Source organism: Lytechinus pictus, chromosome 1, assembly GCF_037042905.1.
Source record: "Lytechinus pictus isolate F3 Inbred chromosome 1, Lp3.0, whole genome shotgun sequence".
Taxonomy (NCBI): Eukaryota; Metazoa; Echinodermata; class Echinoidea; order Temnopleuroida; family Toxopneustidae; genus Lytechinus; species Lytechinus pictus.
In genome coordinates, this window is record NC_087245.1 from 30,720,880 (window position 1) to 30,727,093 (window position 6,214).

A 6,214-nucleotide genomic window follows, 5' to 3' on the forward strand; every position below is an offset into this window, starting at 1 on the left:
CCCTCCTCGAATTTTCACAACTTTCGGTATTTAAACCATTTTAATGTATTTTAGCATCATGAATTTCATTGAATCGCTTTTATTATCTGGCCCATAGCATCTGTTTCTACGGACGAGTTTTTTTTATATTATAATTAATAATAAATCGTTGAATTATTATTGTCATTTTTGTCTCACCTGCATAGCAGAGTGAGACTATAGGCGCCGCTTTTCCGACGGCGACGGCGACGGCGGCGGCGGCGGCGACGGCGGCGTCAACACCAAATCTTAACCTGAGGTTAAGTTTTTGAAATGACAGCATAACTTAGAAAGTATATGGACCTAGTTCATGAAACTTGGCCATAAGGTTAATCAAGTATTACTGAACATCCTGCCTGAGTTTCATGTCACATGACCAAGGTCAAAGGTCATTTAGGGTCAATGAACTTAGACCATGTTGGGGGAATCAACATCAAAATCTTAACCTAAGGTTAAGTTTTTGAAATGTCATCATAACTCAGAAAATATATGGACCTAGTTCATGAAACTTATACATAAGGTTAATCAAGTATCACTGAACATCCTGCATGAGTTTCACGTCACATGACCAAGGTCAAAGGTCATTTAGGGTCAATGAACTTTGGCCGAATTGGGGGTATCTGTTGAATTACCATCATAACTTTGAAAGTTTATGGATCTGATTCATGAAACTTAGACATAATAGTAATCAAGTATTACTGAACATCCTGTGCAAGTTTCAGGTCACATGATCAAGGTCAAAGGTCATTTAGGGTCAATGAACTTTGGCCAAATTGGGGTATTTGTTGAATTACAGCCATAAATTTGAAAGTGTGTTGGTCTAGTTCATAAAACTTGGACATAATAGTAATCAAGTATCACTGAACATCCTGTGCGAGTTTCAGGTCACATGATCAAGGTCAAAGGTCATGTAAGGTCAAAGAACTTTGGCCACGTTGGGGGTATTTGTTGAATTGCCATCATATCTCTATAAGTGTATTGGTCTAGTTCATAAAACGTGGAAATAAGAGTAACCAAGTATCACTGAACATCTTGTGCGAGTTATAGTAGTTTTCAAAATCAGCACTGCTGCTATATTGAATCGCGTGATGCAGGTGAGACGGCCAGAGGCATTCCACTTGTTGTTTTTTTTTTTTTTGGGGGGGGGGCTCGTTCCCTTCTCTCGCATTCATATTTTCAAAACAGTGCACAATCTAATATCCAAAACCTGAACTTTCTCAAAACCCTTGCTTCCGAATTTCGCTGCTAGATTGATCCCGAACAAACGTCAGACTGCAAACAGTGACGTCACTTTTATAATATAGACCCGTGACTTTTTTTACGGTTTTCATGTAGCCCCTTTCTGCTATTCCATCAAGCATTTTACCTATAGCTGGCCCCTGTATTTTTAAAAATAATGATTTAACACTTGCTTTTATTTAAGTGCATTATGTCTTTTATCTATTGTTATCATTTAACTGTTACAATTCGTAATTTGATCAAAAAGTGCAGAAATTCCTGTTAAAAAACCCCCAGCTCATATAGGGTATGGGCCGTATATTCATGATCAGGCGCCAAGCGCAGAACCAGGACTGACCGGGGGTGGGGCAATTTTATTATGAAATGTGTTTTTCACTAATTGTCTGGAAAGCAAGGAGGATAGTAAAGAAAATGGGCAAATGAAAGAAAGGGGAAATTTGAGAAGCAAAAAAAAAAAACCGAACCCCTCCCCCCAAAAAAAATGTGGTCATCGATCTCCAGTTATCGGAAGCGCTTCACGACCAAGATTTTCTGACCAGCTGCAATTCCTCGATCCACGCATTTTTAAAAGTACTCATGCATAAAATTCATACAAGTGTTGAGCCAAAATCAAAAGTTATCTGCAAATCAGTGTTACAAATTTCCGATTATTATATTTGGAAATGGAATGGTTGTGTTCGGTTTGTTTAAAATATGCAATATCTATATGCATGATCACAAATTCATTGATCTGATGAGAAACATTGGAATCAAGTTGAAAATTATAACAAATTAAGATTTTCCAAGTATGTAAATATTCTTAGACATTTCGTTTGTCTAGATAAAGACTTGTATTTACAGTTTCAATTCAGTATGAATATATCAACTTGAAATTTTATCCATGGATTATTGTTTGAACGAAATCGCAAAAAAAAATTGTATGTATTGTAAATTAGCTTTCATCAATGGTTTAGGAAAAGAATATTAATGTAGGTTAACCGGGGATATTTTCTCGCCTGTGTGTGTTATAATGTAACTATATATTTTCTAAATTTTTGGGGTAGTGAATATGTATACATTGGGGTTTTTTGTACAATTTCTTGAATATTTATAATAAGATTAACATCGGTGTATAGTTTTCATTTATTTTTCTTTCATGTATTATGTTTTGTGGTGAAATTGCGAAGCTCTCAATCTATTTCAAAAAATAATAAAGCCACCCTCTGTATTTTTATGTAGAATGTGTTATATATTTATCATTTAATTATTTATTTATCACGTTTTCTTTAAAAGACAGGGTTGTCCTGTTCAAGCCAATTGGCTTGCTTTTCAGGGGAGCCCTGTCAAATAAACATAGTAACATAACACATACAGAAATAAAAACAGTGATTGAAAATAAATAATGACATTTCATAGAAAAAATATATGAAATGAATATAAAACATGGAAAATAATTAATACAAAGACAAAGTGTAAAGGACAACAATCAATTCAAGTAACGGAAAAAAAGAAAACATAAGACACTGATCGTTTTGGATGGTTACTGAGGATTTTTTTTCAATGTTTCTGGTATTGTCTTAGACGTCTTTTGACGATTTGGAGGGAAGGAGGTGTTTGATTATGAAGTGGTAGGGAGTTGAAAAGTTTGGTTGCAATATAAGAGAAAGAACGTTTTTTGTTTTCAGTTTTGGGTTTGGGCAGCTATAATTGATTGTAACAAGATATCGAGTAGGGTAAATGGTATATTTATGGTAAATTTTATTATTCATGTACATTTTAAACATATTTTTGTACTTGTTTTTTTGTTGATGGAATCGAAATATACACAACAAAAAAAGTAAGTCCCCCCTTGAACAAACATCAATAATTTCCGAACCAAAGCGAGTTTGTGATATATTTTTACATGAGCGTGTAGGTAATTTTATAAGCTACCATCTGAGTAAAAGTTATGGACATATTTTACGTCATGCTTCAGTGAGCACCGTCAGAAGGAAAAAATGTCACTTTTCAAAAGTCACAAGCCAAATATCATGACTTTGAATCCATTTTATTGGAACTGATTCCACATTCTCATCATGAAAAATAGTCAGAAGACTTATAAAAGGTACTTTCTAAAAGACGATACAACTTTTTGGCTAAATTTCACGGTTGAATAAACACAAGTCCAAATTTGCTATAATTGGATTTTTTTCACACATTTTTATCAATAAAAATGATAGAATATGATGACAGTTATTTTTGGGAAGAGTATCTCCAACAATATTCATCGTTTCACGGTTCAATGAAGATTTATTGACAACAAGAAATATGATTTTCAAATATCATAGGCAAGTATTGTTTCATTTTGGTAACTGAAACTGATCTTTTATCAACTTTTTCGTTATGTTCATGACCAATTAACATGCTTCAATGATTCAAAGGCGTTTAATTAAACATTCACGCTTGAATGAACACGTGGAATGTGATTAGCTCTTTTTTGCGTTATTGGAAAAATTACAATTTGTAACTATGGATATATGTCACAAACCTCCTTGCATGGTTCATTTGATTTGATTTTTATGAAAATCCCGATGTTTAATGCATCAGTGAGCACACAATATTCGAAAATTATGCAAATGAGAAGAAAGTTCAAGGCCTTGGCCCCACTCTGTGCCGTATCGAATTGTTATTTTGGTGTGCGCGCCTTTTGGATAGTGTTACTCTGAAGCCATGTGCAAAGTTTCATGAAATAAATGTTTGCAGAAGTAACAAAAACAGTCCATGAAACAAACCCTTATTTCATATTTGTTAAAATGTTGACTTCCTCTCTCATAGACTTGTGTACATTATGGGTGCATATGTTTAAGAATCAGTAACCCCTTATTCAATATGGTGGAACTTTTTTTCAAGGATGTCTTTAGCAATGTCATTTGGCAGTAATGTTTATCAACGTATGGGCAGAATTCTGTGCAAAAATGAAATCGATTTGTTTATTTACGGATGAGTGAGCACGCATCAAAGTGGGAACATTTGTATTTTCAATGTCACAGACTCATTTTAAAGGGTGATATGGTGAATATTGGGGGCAAATTGGGTTTCAAATGTGACTTTAACTGCTGTTGTTTTTAGGATCCATCATTTCTATCACCACACACTTTCCGAACTTTTAACATTTTCATGGTTGAGCGAGCACATTCGAAAACTTAGGAATGAATACTCTTTATACTGCATAAATGTATTCTTTTCCTAACAGTTTCTCATGATCAGTTTGATTTATGGACAAATCAGGGGTGGATCCAGAATTTGAAAATGGGGGAGGGGCCTATAATCGTGGGAGCCACCAACATTTTCAAATTTTAATATGACCTAACAAGTTGTTAAGGATACTACCAAAAACCCCTATGATGATACGTCACAATACAAGGGCCACGGAAAGGTTTTCAAAGTGTGGGGGAGGGGCTTAGCCAAAAGTGGGGGGGGGGGGCTGCCCATGCAAAAAAAAAATCACAATCGTGTGGTAATTTTTTCATTTTTGTACATGCTTTTGGAAAAAAGTTGGGGGCCCCAGCCCCCCCCCCCACCCTGCTTCTGCGGCCCCCGCAATATTGTGCTCACTCAACCATGAACATACGATATCAAAATTGTGTGTGGAGTGGCTAAATGATGGATAGTAAAACAGCATTAACACCATAAAATTCACCTAACAACAACTTTTGCCAAACTTTGTATTTGCACAATCTGAAAAACGACTCTTGTGACTTTCAAAAATGCTCATTTTTAATTCAATCTTTAATTACTCATGCATGACTCAACCGATCAATTTCATTTTCTCCTAGGAGTTGCTTAATGAGTGTAGAAAACCACCTACGAAATATCATATCTCAAAATAATTCCGTTCAAAAGTTATAGTAATTTGATTTAGGGGGGACTTACTTTTTTTGTTGTGTATAGAATTATTGAATCTTCAATCTTGAAAACCCCTAAAATTTTAGCGAATTCGATTTTTGGAATGATACATTATTCACAATACAAGAAAAATTAATTTGATCATTATTGTTAAGATTAAACTGTAAAAAAGGGTTTTATCTTTATTTGAATATATTTTGATCAGTTGGTGTAACTACTCTACGATCTGATCAACTTATTATGCCTAATACTTTTATTGCACTTTCACAAAATTCATTTTCTTTGGGAGGTAAAAAAATTATCAAATTAATGCTTGATTTCTTTTGGATGAGGTAAGATATATTTTGCATGAAAGTTAGTTTGTCTTTAGTGGACCTATAAGCATTGGATCCTGCATGGGGAAACCTAACCCAGTTGTTATGAATTGTAACAAAATGGCCGATCGAGACTGGGGTAGAAGGAGAGAACTTTTCGTTTTTTTGAGGTTCCAGTTTGTGCCCAGATGTCAGGAAACTGCCACTCGTTAGACCTTCATCCATATAATCGTGGTAAGTGCATAATTTCTGTTTTCACAATTCATTTGGAGAAATATTTAGACCATAAATCACCCTAGTCCCGTGAGTATGGTAAAATACACGGTAAGCCCCTGGGCTCCCTGGGTTAGGGGAAACCGAACCATATATAGAAAGCTATTTTAAAGGTAAAAACCGAGAAAAATTTCAGAAGAAGCAATAAGTGATAAGGAAATTATGAGCTTGTGACTTGTCATTCGTTCAGTGAAATTCATTTTGTATTATTTTGTATTTATTGTTTTCCGTTCACAAAATACAAAGAAAGTAACACAATATTACAAAGTTAAATGTATCACAAAGCATGGCAATCATAATTCATGCAACAATTTGAGAAAGTATTTAAACTTGAACTTAGCTAAATAGAAGAGACTTATCAAAGATAAGTAAAACTTCATTAAATTGAATCTGTATGTATTTGTTGCAAGTGTGCGTGCGAATGGCATGGTGGATTATAACAACGATGTAATGATTAACAATTGTAGATTGATCACTACAAAAAGAAAATGACAAAACACCATCTT